The sequence below is a fragment of the Coptis chinensis genome, chromosome 3 (assembly GCF_015680905.1).
Source record: "Coptis chinensis isolate HL-2020 chromosome 3, ASM1568090v1, whole genome shotgun sequence".
NCBI classification, from domain to species: Eukaryota; Viridiplantae; Streptophyta; class Magnoliopsida; order Ranunculales; family Ranunculaceae; genus Coptis; species Coptis chinensis.
This window is the reverse complement of record NC_141458.1, coordinates 62034257-62050158: the sequence shown is the minus strand read 5'-3', so window position 1 is coordinate 62050158 and position 15902 is coordinate 62034257. Positions and strand designations below refer to the sequence as shown.

Sequence of the window (15902 nt, the reverse complement as noted above, 5' to 3'; positions counted from 1 at the left end):
TGCTCACAACTGTAATCAGATCCTCTCAGTCAGCAAGCCCACTGGGGCTTCACTTATAAACAAGGGAGAGATCGCCAAAACCAAGTTGGCAAAAGACTTCATCTCTGAGGTCAAGACCTTGACCAAGACCCCCCGCAGCAAACATGCAAAGGAGAACACTGGGGGCTCGGTAAAAAAAGTCCCTCCAGAAGTCCAGACCCCAGAGGTCGCTCTACCCCTTCCACTACAAGAAATAGGGTTTTTGGTGACAAAAAATAACGTCGCTAAATATTGCAAAAATGTCGTTAATTAGATTTCGTGACGTTTTTTGGAGTGTCACTCGATCGTTGCTAAAGCTATAGTCGGCAAAGATACAAAACGACGATTTTACAACGTCGCAAAATAGGATATCTTCACCGACGATAATAATTGTTGCCAAAGTTTTAATTTCGTCGCTAAATCATTTTCTCATTCTTTATACAATAACATCGCAAAAGATGGTTTTTTTGGCGACGTCTTCAAAATCGTCGCTATCAAAACCTTATTAGCAACGTTTATATTGTCAGTAAAGGTAAAAAAAAATTCGAAAATTTTAGTGTTATTAGCGACGCTATAATCATCGCTACAAATCTAATTTTTTTTAAAAAAAAATAGGTGTTATTAGCAACGTTTTTAGCGTCACTAAAGATAAAATAATTAATTTTTTTAAAAAAAATAAACAACGTTTCTATTATCTAAACTATTTGATTTTTTTGATTTTTTCAGCACTAATATCGTGATTATCGTGTCCAAATGCAAACCATTTTTACTAACATTTTGTCACATCCATGTATCATTTTTATTTTTTGCTAATATTCAATTGAAACACAAAAAAACATCGATCAAATATCAAACAAGACAAAAACATTTATTAAATATAAAAAGGAAAATTTACATTAGTCTGTATAAAAGTTTTGTCATGGTCAAAACATAGGAAAATACTCTAACATCCTCCAAGTAATTTTATTTAATCTAAATCGCTTCAATAAAACAGTAGAACGTCACATCAATGCCCAGATTGAACAACCGCAACCGTCTCTTATAATAGCCAAACCAACCTTCAGCAATTTTACAAGTTCATCTGCAAAAAAAAACAAAAAACAAAAATAAAAAACATATTTCTTTACATACTTTAATATAGTTTGGTGCCAAAGACAAAAAAATAACAACCAAATATTAAGAACCAATAAAGAATAATACAAACTAAGAGCTTGTAAGTCCATCATACATAAATTATATAGTGCATAAATAGAAAGCTGATCATGCACGTGCAACAAGGAATAATATAGATATAAAGGCTAAATAAAAGCAATTATAAATGAGCAGGGAAATTCATTTCAATCATACCTGCACAATGTCATCACCAAGGAACTAATTCTACAGAACTGAGTAATTCAGCTTTAGAAAATTGAACCACAACCAGAACATCCAATTAGTATCCCACGAGCACTACCATCTTCACTAGAAAGTGTCAAATGGACAGGGCATGACAAGGTCAACCCTCAAAGAGTTTAGGCATTATGACAAACTATAATACAAACAAATAGCAGCAAGATTAATACAAGATGACCCACACTAGTCACTCTTAGTTTAATCACATTACACACTCTAAACTCTTAATCTCTTTCATTTAATGAAAGTTTTGAAAATAATACATACTTAAGCACTTTGTGTGAATCAACATACCTATAGGTTAGTAACTCCTTGTTTTGTTCCTTTATTAAGTCCTTAGGGCAAGTCTGCCACAACATTAAGTAAAGAAAAAAAAAACTCAAATTCAAGATAAAGTTTAGACCACCCGACCAAGAAGCTTAACCAAATATGAGAAAAATCATGAAAGTAAGTGGAAAGACAATCCAAAACAAGCATGCTGCCTAGATTGCTTCCCTGCCAGTTTTGATTGCTTGAAAGTCTTTCCTTTTCAGCTCTGACTCATGTATAGCCTGTTCGCTTTTTCCTATTGCCACATAAGGATGGTATATTACTATACCCTTTCAAATTTGTTATTACCATATTCTAGTGGTAGAAGCATTTACCTGTTGATTAATCTGGTTATTCAAGCTTACGCCTTTCCAAATCTGTGATCTACTTCTAAGCTAAGCCCATCACTCAATCTCAATTTGCTACATCATTTGCGAGGATATATCATGAATTCGATGTTGCAATAGAACGTAACCGAGGCTTCCATCCACTGTGACGGAATACTAATCAACACTTGATTAACCCCATTCCCAGAAGCACCTCAAAAAGCATAAAGCCAAAGTCAGGCTCTTAGTATTTGAAGTTTGGCAGCAAGATTAGCTTATACATAAACAGATTTCCTACCCTTTAGCATGGTAGCAAAATTAGCTTAATTTACCACATCAACTTGGTCAAGGCAATCAACTTTTTTAGTGAGCGAGGAGCAACACTATGACCAACTCTTCTCAAATATGTATGCTAAGGGAAATAATATTGGTAAACAATCCGAACAACATTCAAAATGAAGTGCCAAACCAAGTTGATTCAATAGTTTCATGTTTTATAACAATAAAATAAACAAGAAGACTTTTTGGGTCAGACTAAAACCATCCCATAATGTTTTCCAATTCACCTATAATGAAAATTTTATCCGTCATAAATCAGGTGATCAACTCGTTGTACTATTTCCAACAGTCAACTAATTAAGAAGACAAAATAGTATATGCTAAATGACTTTAGTTTCTATAGAATGGAAGTAGAGTTATTAAGAGCAATATAGTATGGCTAAAGACAAAAAAATAACAGCCGGTATTAAGAACCGGTCCAAAGTAATACAAACTAAGAACTTGTAAGTCCATCATGCATGCCCACTCAAAAATTAAACAGTATGTAAACGGAGGGCTGATGGTGCATGTGTAACAAGGAGTAATATGGATGTAAAGGACAAAAACATGCAATTATAAGTGAGGATGGGAATTCATTTCAATCAAGCCTGCACAATAACAATTTATTAAAAGGATAAGAACCATTTGTGTAAAGAATAGGAGAAAGCAATGTACAAGCAACTGCAATGGAATACAATATTAAAGCTTCCAAAGCTTATAATGTTAGCTAGCCACTAGATAATGAATACTAGCACCAAACAAAACAATTCCCAAAGGTATTTATGAAATTCAAGTTTAAAAAATCAAGTAGATCAAACTATCTTAAGCAAATACATTTCATCTGCTTGTGAATGAAACATGTTGCAAAGAACAAATAATGTATGTAGTAACAAGCAAGTTACACTCACAAGTGTTGATATATGTAGTAAATCAAAGTCAAATATTAGCTTTCCACTCCCAAATAATTAATTTCCAGGTCTTTGGACATCAAAACTAGTTCTCTGCTGATTTTAAACTGTTCATGTATATTCTAGCAATGCATTATTTTATACATTCCTTGGTTAGTATCTCCACTGTGAAAGCTACCTACCAATTGAAAAGTGAAATTTTACACACGTGCATGCCCTTCATATAGTGAGCAACAAAATGAAAAATCAAATGAACTATGAATTAATCATACTAATCAAAGACTACATACCCTAAAACTTCAACAAGAGGAAATTTAATGCATGTTGGTGCTCGTTGATTCTTGTTTGTTGGGCACTGCATCCTCTGCCTCATCAACATACAATCTGGAAACAATCCAAACAACACCATGGGGAGTTGTGATACACACCATACAATATAAGGCATACAATTAAGTAGACAACCAAACTAAAAAATCCACACAAGATTTGACTATTTAGAAAGAAAATTCTACCTCAACTTACAAATTGCATGCAAAACCAACAATGTCCCAATACTTTGAAGCCTAGCACATAATTTAAATTCCATAATCCAAGATGTTCTAAATGTGTGGACCCTCATAAATGGTCCACATGGCATTACCTGATCTTCTTCTTTTGTGGCCTCGTTGGATCGACTTATGCAGTGAGACATCCAACTCGACGGAATGCTCAGCAGCACAATGCTGCTAGGGACCAGTTGGGCATGATCTCTGGACATGACACCCTGGACCCTACATATCTACAGGCCTTGCCCTGGTTCGTAGCCAGGGCCCAACATGGCATGTGGGCCAAGCCTCACTATAAGCCCATAATCAGCTCCAAACTAGGGATAGATTTTGACTCTATCCAATGTAACTGAAAACAAGGGATAAGGATCCATATCCAGATATTCCCTAGTTTTTGGGATGGTTACATATTGGAAAGTTTTGGGGCAACAGAACTACATTGGAAAAACTCTATACTCCGGAGATTTTTCAGGAGACTTGATCCCTCCGGGGGGTATGTAGGCAGACCAGCGAACTAAACAGTGGTTGGTCTCAACAACAAGAACATTCTTTCTCATGCAACAAGTTCAACAAGGTGCGCGAGTTCTGGAATTGTTTGGTAGTAGCGGTGATACTCTCGTAGGTGGTGACCTTCAGAAGGTGGTGATATTCATAAGGTCAGTTTTTGTTTTAAGAGTGTCTGGGTAGATCCGTGTTGTTTTAGTTTTTGCCCCGACATCTTTTGGCGCCATCTGTGGGGAAAATCAACCCACGACTACGTTCTTCTCTTTTATTATATTGAATATCACGATCAATGGCTGCTGGTAGACCAAAAAGAAATCAAAAGGTGGCTGACACTAGTCAAGTTCCAGAAATTGCACAAAACCTGCCTCCTAATGCTGAGACAGCACAACACATAGTTGTTGACGAGGTTCATGCTCAGAAGAAATATACACGTCAGATTCCCTCACAAAATCTAGACGCCCAGCATGAAGAAGAAGATTTGGTGGAGACCCTGCGAATTACTGTTCCAGCAGGGGAACAAGATGCAACTAGAGGTACTCGAGTTGTCACACATAGAGACGGATTTGCATCTGCTGGGGAAAGACCGTCAATGCTGCCTCAGCGTCTGCAGCAACGCCTTGGGCCTAGGTCAGGTACTATTTCCACCCAATCTGGACCGTCCATATTGCCTAGGCGTTTGCAAGGCCGCCTAGGGCATGGATCGGGCCCTCAGGATCCAAGCCACAATGCTCACCCATCTGATGAAGAAACTCTAATGTCTATGTTGCTTAAGCTGACCAGAGAAAACAATCAGCTTAGGAGAAATGACGACAAAAGGCCTAGGGAAGAAAACTCTCAGCAGGAATCTTCTGTACCAAAGGATAGCAGGTCTCAAAAGATGAGGTATCATCCAAGGAGCCATGCCTCCAGCAGCACCCAAAACCACAGAACTCCAATTGTGGAGCGTTTAGGTGGAGCTAACGCTATACTAGGACGGGTTCGTAGCCCACAGCGTCACCGAAGCAGATCAGTGTCAAGATATTCCCAGTACCCCAAGGAACAATCAATGTCAGTTTCCGGATATTCCTCTGCGGCTCAAATCAATCTAGAGCGGGACGTGCAACGCTCTCGCAGTCCGGTACTACAAAGAGGACAACACGGACCAACTCGAGGCAACAGAAGATTTGATCGTAGTCCTGGAGGTTCAGAGTCCTCAGAATCAGGACACAATGGTTCGAGGAACACTCACCGGAGGACTAATGGAGGTTATCAGAGAGCTGGAGATAGAAGAGGTAGCCAACATTGGGCCAGAAGCCACAGAATGGGAGCCCTCCACAATTCTGTGGGTGGTTACGCTCAAACCAGAGAGCTAAACCCCCGCAGGGCGGAAGTAAATTTCAGGCAACATAGGCAAGACTCTGTTGAGCCTGGCTGGAGCCCTGGAAGGAGAAATCATACCTACAGAGTCGGCACGAACAATGTCGCTCTGCAGGAAAATAGCGACAGCTTGAATGAGCAGCGAGTCCAAGAGCTCATTAAAACTGCTATGGATTCCAAAGCTACTCGGGAAGATAAACGACACAAATTGGCAATCAAAGGACCTGAAGAATCTCCTTTTACAGATGAAATCAGAGATTATATTTCCCCTGGTTCTTTCAAACAACCTTCAGTCCCAACCTACGATGATGTAGATGGTTGTCCAGATGAGCACTTGATGAAATACAGATCGTCTATGGCTCTTTTTAATAACAATGATGCGTTGATGTGCATAATGTTCCAAGCTACCCTTAGCGGAGAAGCTTTGACATGGTTTAACGAGCTCCATCCTCGTTCAATCCATACATTTCCGCAGCTCACCGACAAGTTCTCAAAACATTATCGCTACAACAGGAAGACCATAAAAGGTTCTGGAACTCTTTTCAACCTCCACATGGAGAAAGGAGAAAGCATTCGAGACCTTGTCGAGAAAACTCGAGTCTTGCTCAAGGAGGTCAAAGCAATGTCCCAGATAACGTTGTTGCGCAAGCTTTCAAAAATGCTCTTCCTTTTGATAAGTCTGGTCTATACAACTCACTCACTCTGAAGCCTCCAGAAACAGTTCAGGATTTGCTGGTGCGAGCAGAAAGGTATGCTACTGTTCAGGAAGATTCAAAGTACAAGTAGCAAGGGTACTCAAAAGATAGCTCATGTAAATCTGATCGAGCACGATGTGATAGCTGTATGTCATGCTTAGGCGGCAGTTTGCTCATCCAACCGTGAAAGAAAATGGAGCATGAAGCGCAAGATTCAAAAAATTGGTAATTGGAATCACATAAACAGTATCAACTTTAAATCTGGGTTCTATGCTGAGACTATGGTAGAAGGAGGACTAACTTTTACCGAAGAAGATGAGCGAGGAGTCTACTATCCTCACAATGATGCTGTGGTGATTACAGCATGGGTTGGCATCCGCAGAGTCCAAAGAATTCTGATAGACACTGGCAGCTCTGCCTGTATCCTATTCTCTGGATGCTATTCTGTCATGAATCTCGGCGATGATCTTATTCAGGAAGATGATACTCCAATTATCGGCTTTAATGGGGTTCCAGCTAAAAAGGTTGGTAAAATTAATTTGCCAGTCACGGTAGGTCCCAAGGTTGTAGGAATCGACTTTGTTCTGGTAGACTGCCCATCCACATATAATGTCATTCTAGGCAGAGATTGGCTTCATGCAATGCATGCGGTGGTGTCCACTTATCACCAAGCTGTTAAGTTTCCAACAGCAGAGGGAACTTGTAAGATCCGAAGTGACCAGATTGCATCCCTGAATGCCATGAGCATGCGATGGATGATTATAAAAAGTCTGAGGTCAGAGGACACACCATTCTCAACACTGAGCAGAAATAGCAATTACAGCAGGGTTGGACCAGAGCACCAATGAGGGTAGCCAAAGCACCTCGGGAGGCACCAACTAAGGGACCTCCGACAGTCGATAAGCTGAAAGAAGTGCAGATAGGAAAAGAAGAGAGTCAGACCACTTTCATCTCTGAAGAACTTTCTGAAACAGAGAAAGAAGCTTTGGTGGCCTTATTGAAAAGTAACAGAGTTATCTTTGCTTGGGATCCAAAAGATATGCCCGGAATTGACCCCAGCGTCGCTTGTCACAGATTAGACATCGACTCAAAAGTCAAACCGGTAAGGCAGAAATCGCGGAGAATGGCCCCAGACAGGAAACTCTTAGTGAATAAGGAGATTGACAAGTTATTGGAGGCTGGATTTATTCGACCAGTTGAATACCCAACTTGGGTTTCCAACATTGTAGCAGTACCAAAGAAGAATGGGAAGCTCAGAATTTGTGTCGACTTCACAGACATGAATGAAGCTTGCCCACTGCATCCTTATCCTATACCCAGAATTTCAGATATGGTGGATGCGACATACGGCTTCAATAAACTATCTTTTATGGATGCAAGCTCAGGATATTATCAAATTGTACTGCACTATGATGACCAGGAGTATACATCATTCATAACAGACAGAGGCCTATATTGCTATGTTGTTATGCCATTCGGCCTAAAGAATGCTGGGGCCACATACCAAAAGCTGGTTAATACTATCTTTGCTGATCTCATTGGGGTTATTATGGAGGTTTATATTGACGACATGGTTGTGAAGTCAAGCGAAGAATGCGATCATCTTGCTGACCTGCAGAAAGTATTTGATCGACTAGAGAAATACAAAATGAGGCTTAACCCCGCCAAATGTTCATTTGGCCTATCTTCAGGAAAATTCTTAGGGTTCATGATGACCCACAGGGGAATTGAAGCTAACCCGGAGCAAATTCGAGCTATTCTCGACATGCCACCCCCTACCTGCAGAAAGGAAGTACAGAGGCTCTTAGGTCGTCTTGCGGCTCTTGGTCGTTTCATATCTCGATACTCTGATAAATGTAGGCCGTTCTTTCAGACTCTGAAAGGTGCATCCACCTGGAATGAAGACTGTGAAAAGGCTTTCTCTGAAGTCAAAGCCTACCTTACTTCTCCCCCAATTTTGGTTAGTCCAAAGGCTGGAGAACCTCAGAGGGAATTTTTATCTTGTCAAGAATCGACTCAGCGGTCGCGATCATTTTGTTGATGATTTTGAAGAAAAGCCGGTTCATTTTGTTAGCAAAACACTAACCGTAGCAGAAAGTCGTTACTCCAAAATTGAGAAAGTCGCGTTGGCCTTAGTACATGCAGCTCGGCGGTTGAAGCCATATTTTCAGGGGAGAACGGTGAGGGTTTATACTGAGTATCCTCTACGAAAGACCCTCGGCAAACAGGAGGAATCAAATAGGCTGATTGAATGGTCGAGTTACCTTAGCGCATATGATATTGTTTATGAGCCAAGGACTGCAGAAAAGGGGGCATGCTCTGGCCTCTCTTATGGCAGATTTTCCTGTGGATGACATCCAACCGAGTCCCAAATTAGCCAGAAATAGAACAACTTCTCGATCATTACGCTCGGTTCCCTGAACAAACCGAGGAATTCTCACCCAAGACATCCGATTCGGGGGGGCGAGCTTAATTCTTGACGGTAATCAAGCTCTCGACCATCTTCACCGACGGTTCAAAAATGCATCCGGATCCGGGTCTAGGTTGTGTAACTTATTATCCCCGAAGGACACAAAATTGAAAGGTCAGTCAGACTAGGCTTTTCGGATTCTAATAATGAAGCCGAATATGAAGCTGTTATCTATGGTATGAATGCCGCACTTAAGCTGGGAGCAAAGAACATTCAAATGCTAACAGATTCTCGCTTGGTGGCTAATCAATTTGGTGGTACTTTCCAAGCAAAAGATGAAAGGATGGCAGCATATTTAACAGTCATTCACCAATTGGCTGTGCAATTTGCCAAAGTCTCCATCAGTCAAAGGCCAAGGAATGAAATCAGGCACGCTGATGCACTAGCTTACCTCTCTGCAGCTGTCTAGTTAGATGAACCAAGAGAAATCCAGATTGATTTCCAGCAAGAGCCGAGCATCAATGTAAAACCAATGAAACTTCATGAGGCATATGTTATACAGTGTAACGCATTGCAAGTCTTTGTTGTTAACACTCGACGAAGAAAAAGAGAACAGGCGGATCGGGCATCTTCAGAATCTATAGATCCAGTTGATGCTGAGGATCATCAGACTTTGGCATCCTTGCGCAAACAACTCAAAAGAAAGCATCCCACATTAAATGATTCAGATCAAGGAATGAACCCTCGTAACCTTAGCAAGATTGGGGCTTAACCGTGAAGATATCGGGGCTTACATAATCCCCAATCGAAAAGCGAAAAGTTTGAATCTGAAGCAGAATCTGAAGAGGAAACTCTTGATGATTTGGAGATAAGGGACTTAGAAATCTTGGCACTAGAAAAATCTGATTGGAGGCTTCCCTTCATCGAGTATCTGAACTCGGGAAATCTCCCCATAGAGAAAGCTTTATCTCAGAAGGTTAAGCGAGAAGCATGGAAATTCGCAGTATTGTTTACTAAAGAAAGAGTTGCTCGACTTTACAAAAGACCAATGGGGTTCGGGCCCCGCGATTAAGATGTCTTTACCCCGCAAAGGCGAAATGATACTTAAAGAAATTCATGCGGTGTTTGTGGAAATCACCGGTGGTCGCAGTCTTGCCCACAAGGCTTTAACACGGGGTTATTGGTGGTCAGATATGCAAAGAGGCATAAAACGAATCACTCAAATTTGTGTGCCGTGCGTAAACACGCTTAAAGTTGGAAAACTACCACGAACCACGAATCGCACCTAATTTCAGCCCTTGGCCTTTCTCAAAATGGGGACTCGACATCGTGGGACCTTTGCCTAGGGCACCTGGAAGAGTTCGTTTTTTGTTGGTGGCTACCGACTACTTTACAAAGTGGGTCGAAGCCACAGCTTTGGCTTCAATAACTACTGCTGATGTAAAACGATTTCTGTGGCGTGATATTATCTGCAGGTTCGGAGTACCTTCAGAATTAGTATCAGATAACGGTTCCCAATTTGGCTCCACGAGATGTAACAATTTCTGTGGGTCTATGAGCATAAAGCACAATTTTTCTGCTCCTTACCATCCCGAAGCAAACGCCAAGCAGAGGCTACTAATAGGGTAATCCTGGATACCCTTAAGAAAAGGCTTACTGGAGCTAAAGGCAACTGGGTTCGTCCAGCCGCCTGGTCCTATGGGCATATAGGACTACTCCTAGAAGGTCCACAGGCTTTTCACCATACTCTTTAGCATATGGTGCAGAAGCGATTCTAACAGAGATCATGGCACCAGCTAATTAGAATCAAGCAATAAAATTCGGGTTGAAGATGAAGTCTTAGCTTACGACAAAGCTCTTATTGATGAACGCCGGGATATAGCTCTTCAAAGAATTGGTCAAATATCCAGAAAACATGAAGCGCAATCATGATAGAAAAACTCGAGAACGGTCTTCAAACCGGCGGATGGATCCTCAGAAAAGCCAAGAATTTTGATAACCCGAGCTCGGGTAAGTTTTCTGAAAATTGGGAGGGGCCATTCATTGTGGATAGGTTGGCATCTAAAGGGTCTTATTACTTAAAATCGTTAGCCGGCGATGTCATGAGTAAAGCATGGAATGCTTCTCATCTTAGGAAGTTTTTTAAATAAATGATGCACTGAAATCATTTAATAATGCCGTGAAAATCTTTCGCCGGCGATGTCCCGTGTAAAGCATGGCTTCTCATTTTAGCAAGTTTTTCTTTATATCATGTACCGAGTCATTGAATAACACTAAGTCTAATGATCATTCGCTGTCATTCCTTATTTGCCACATTGGAAGTTAATGTGATACTCTTATTAACAGTGCTATGAATTTTTAGCACAGCTGCACTACAGAAATCCAGGTTCAAGCGCACAGTGCCTGGTCAAGTTCGGACTAGTGGTTAACCCCTCCAACTAGACACACTGCAGGTTCAAACCTAAGAGTACCTAGCTGGTATAGATGACTTCGTATCAAATCTCTATCAGCTTTACAAAACCCGGTTCAAATGCTCAGCATGCCCGGTCAAGTGAAAAAGCCTCATTTTTGCTTGCAAAAATTCCAAGCTCTAGCATTTTTGCACTTGGAAATACATTGAATACTAAATGCATACTCCGAATCCCAGCTGAATGGCATCAATTGTCTAGCTTGGTACAGACTAGAGCGTCCCTCTTGCCTGTTCAAATCCTTATAATTGACTGAGGCCAGTGATAAGGCAAGTGCTGCGAGTGCGCCAGGCTTGAAAAATGTCCCGTACGACTAAAGTATCGGGTCCAGGTATATGGCCTTGACCCTCTTGCCTGGCTTCGGCGTGAAACATAAATCCCCGAAGTTCAAAAAGCCAACATATAGAAGCGCACTGTGTGTTGGTCCGAGTAAATGGCGTCGACCCTCTGGCTCGGTCCTATTTGTGAACTGGGTAACTCCGAACTTTTAGGACTTTAAAAACCCAAGTGCTGGATGCAATCTATCCCTTGGAGGCGCCGCCAAGTTTGGATAGATAACATCGCTTGGTACGGTTGAATGACATTGATCCTCTCAACCGAATACAATATGCTTAGAATCAGACTCTGTGCATTAACGTCATTTATGAGTTTCATAGCAAAAAGCTCAGCCCAGCTACGCTTCAGGCTAACTGGGATCATCGTTTCTGAAACTGTCCAAGATAACACCTTCAAAGGTTTGACTATATGGACTTATTTATATCTGAGCATTACTACAAAATTGCTCAGTCCGATTATGCTTCAATCGGGTCATTCTATTAATGCAGCACAATATCGTTCGATATATATTCTGAGTATGGCGACATGCTCAGCCCGGTTGTATTTGCTCAATCGAGTTATTCTACAATAGAATTCTACTGGCGAATTGCCAAACATCAATTCCTTATCTATTCTATTTTCTTTTCACATTATGCTGGTGAAAATCCCCAGTTTTACCGGTATACATAGTAACTTTCTTATTCAACACTGCATGTGAATCGTATCCACATGTAGTGTTGGGGGGCGGGAGTATATATCTTTGCTAATATTCAGGCCAATACTTTTCAAGTTCTATTTTATTGCCAAGCCGCTGTGGAAGATTTTTCATTTCAGAAAAGTCCATGGCTTCAAAATATCCTTACAGGCCACATCACAGTAATTCAAGATAACTAAAGTGCAGGAGCCTTCAAAATGTCTGAACTACAAACGGAAGATACATAATAAGAAAAGCAAAATGTCAAGTCGGGCTATCAGAAACGATTCTTGAGCAGGCGCAACTCCTCAACTAGATGCCAGTTTTCCTGCACCACACGACCTGTATTCTCCTCACTCAGACGACGATCACTTTCCATAGCTCGTACAACATTCTGGGACTCCCTGAGCTTATCAGCTAAAGTAATCAGTTCTAAGTCTTTAGACGCAATCATCTCATCACGAGCAGACATTGTTTCTCTAAGTCGACGACATTCCTCTAACAAAGTGGTAACGTGGTCTCGTGAACGTTGAGATTCTAGCTCAGCCTCGACACAAGCCTCACGAAAAAGGGTGGAGGACTTAAGCAAGACCTCCTCGGCATGCTAAAAAGATAGTGAAAATGGTACCGAACTGGAACAAGGGTCTTTTCTAACTTTTTCAGCAGAGCAATTATTTGTAGACTTGTCTCTCACTCTGTGGTCCCCGGAGTGACTAGAGACATGGACAGAGTGAGCCGACTGTACATCATCCGCAGTATCAGAAATAACATAACGAGTACCCCCTCCATTCACATCGGCACTAACATGGTTCTGCTCAGCAATGACACCAGAGGCGGTGACCTCAACAACACCCTCAGCATGTGGATGTTCTCTAGAGCCTCGCATAACAACTGGAGAAGGTGGAATAGAAGTAGACTTGGAAAGGGTGGCTCGTGGAGAATACAAACCTGAGCTGCGGGATCTCAAGCTAGGATCGGGATGCCTCATGATAGTCGGTGGAACATCGCCTTCGCCGAGGAATAATAGATGTAACATCGACGCCGTGCGGGGATTCTCTACCCTATCACCTATGTCGAATTCGAGCCATCACCCAATGAGCGGGGAGGATAATATCCGGAAGGAGCAATACGTGGAAGCCTCCTCGATGCCATAGGTTTAACACGTACTTCATTTCCCTTTTCTGAAGCTCCAGCAGTGTCAGGCATCACAGACTGAAGAGGATGAACGAGGTATGCGGCAGCCCATGCAACGATTGTATCAGGATAACTCAAGTCCCTAATAATCTCTGGGAGACCAAACAAGGTTTGAAGGTTATGCTGAACCGCATTCTCATCAACTTCACTCACCACAGCATCAGAAATCCAGGTATCTATTAGAGAAAGAACTAAATTAACTGCAGAACAAAGAAAACTGTGGACGAAGAAGATAATTTCTTAAGGAGCTCACTTGAGAAATTATTTGGAACATCCATTCCGCGGCCTGCCCAGCCCTGAACTCTGTAGGCTGGGGTATGCCATGTTAAGTAATGAGTAGGGGGATGGGTGAACTTCCTATCCGAAGAAACAAAGTCGACGGTGAAGAAAGGAATGTCCTTCAGAATCCTTTTCACCTTCTTCACCTTTCATGTCTCTTGGGATTTCCATTGTGTTTGTCATGGAACTCTAAGCCTTTGGGAAGAGATGAGCATACCCCTGAGAATCCTTTTTCTTTATGACTTGGGTTTTGGTTAAGTGAAAGTCTTCACTCCAAGTAACCACTGGACATTTCCATTAGATGGATATCATTCACATCTTCTAAGAATAGAAATATTCTTCATGACTATTCTTAGTTATGACAGGGATATATTTTGAGTTTTGACCTTTATCCATCGGACAAACGCTTATCGGATATATTGCGGGTATTTTACGGGTATATCAGCATCGGAATGCTTGTTCGAAAGATTGTTGGATTCTTTTTCTCTTCTCTGCCACGTGGCTACTCAGCGTGACAGAGATGGGGCGATGTGTGGACCCTCATAAATGGTCCACATGGCATTACCTGATCTTCTTCTTTTGTGGCCTCGTTGGATCGACTTATGCAGTGAGACATCCAACTCGACGGAATGCTCAGCAGCACAATGCCGCTAGGGACCAGTTGGGCATGATCTCTGGACATGACACCCTGGACCCTACATATCTACAGGCCTTGCCCTGGTTCGTAGCCAGGGCCCAACATGGCATGTGGGCCAAGCCTCACTATAAGCCCATAATCAGCTCCAAACTAGGGATAGATTTTGACTCTATCCAATGTAACTGAAAACAAGGGATAAGGATCCATATCCAGATATTCCCTAGTTTTTGGGATGGTTACATATTGGAAAGTTTTGGGGCAACAGAACTACATTGGAAAAACTCTATACTCCGGAGATTTTTCAGAGACTTGATCCCTCTGGGGTATGTAGGCAGCCACTGAACTAAACAGTGGTTCAGTCTCAACAACAAGAACATTCTTTCTCATGCAACAAGTTCAACAAGGTGCGCGAGTTCTGGAATTGTTTGGTAGTAGCGGTGATACTCTCGTAGGTGGTGACCTTCAGAAGGTGGTGATATTCATAAGGTCAGTTTTTGTTTTAAGAGTGTCTGGGTAGATCCGTGTTGTTTTAGTTTTTGCCCCGACACTAAATTAACATCACGCACAACAAAAATTAAAAGCGTAGTAGTAGGGATTTCACACGCAAGCAAACATACTGTCAAGCGCGCAGTATCCATCCATATGTACTAGGACACCACTACAAAAAAATAAATTATAACCCACACAAAATTAGGTCCTTTATTCTACTTCAATCTCAGCCCAGATTCAAACCATACAATTATATTTTTGCCGCTGGGCAGTGAAGAGACGCGACTGAAATTGAATAGAAAAAATCATAGCTTTCCAATCTGAACTTTCTACAAATAAACAAGTTTAATGATGGAGCTTACCAAGCTTTGGTTGAACGAATGACGAAGGGGGAACAAATCGAATCTCCCACTTCTGCTCTCATTTTGTTCCAATCCTATTTAGACAAAAAAAAAATGAAACAAACTACAAGCTTGGATAAATTAAATGGAATTGAAACGGTTACTTTAAATTATATAAAGATACAACTATTAATGGAGATATTCAGAGAGACTTTGAGGTTGGGAGGAAGAGGTAGAAGACGTAGGGTTTCCTTTTCTTTCTATTTTTTCAATTGTTTGTGTTTTTTTTTTTTTTTCTTTCTATTGATTTTACGGATTATTTGTTTTGAGTTTTTTATTCAAAAGTTTAAAACTTAAAACAATAAGTGGGAATACCGAAAAAAAATAGCGTTGGAAAATTAACACTACAACTTAAGCAACATTTAACTACACTTTTATCGTCACCTGAAAAGTTAGCTGCAATTTTCATATGTCTCACGGTACTATTTATGACGATAAAATTGTCGCTAAAATCATCAGTTCACCTTACGACAAAATATTATTACCCGCGATAAAAAGTGTCGCTGATAGTAATTATTGCCTATGCTTTTCTATCGTCGCTAAAAGTTTCGTCGCTGAAAAGGGCATTTGTTGTAGTGTTCATATCAAAGAGACACCGCAAGAGACTAAGACCCCAGAGGTTGCTCAGCCCACTAGGGTAACTG

The 15902-nt window shown here is 41.2% G+C and overlaps 2 long non-coding RNA genes across 2 annotated transcripts; both read right to left on the bottom strand.

Moving 5' to 3' along the window:
• Positions 1-968: 968 nt before the first annotated feature.
• LOC147510317 (uncharacterized) lies at positions 969-2082 on the bottom strand. Its single transcript, XR_015216763.1, has 3 exons — positions 2055-2082; positions 1705-1757; positions 969-1099 (listed from the first exon to the last, which is right to left on the bottom strand). It is a non-coding gene; the product is annotated as an uncharacterized LOC147510317 (long non-coding RNA).
• Positions 2083-2132: 50 nt separating this feature from the next.
• Positions 2133-15522, bottom strand: LOC147510316 (uncharacterized). Its single transcript, XR_015216762.1, has 3 exons — positions 15220-15522; positions 3562-3655; positions 2133-2259 (listed from the first exon to the last, which is right to left on the bottom strand). It is a non-coding gene; the product is annotated as an uncharacterized LOC147510316 (long non-coding RNA).
• Positions 15523-15902: the final 380 nt, after the last annotated feature.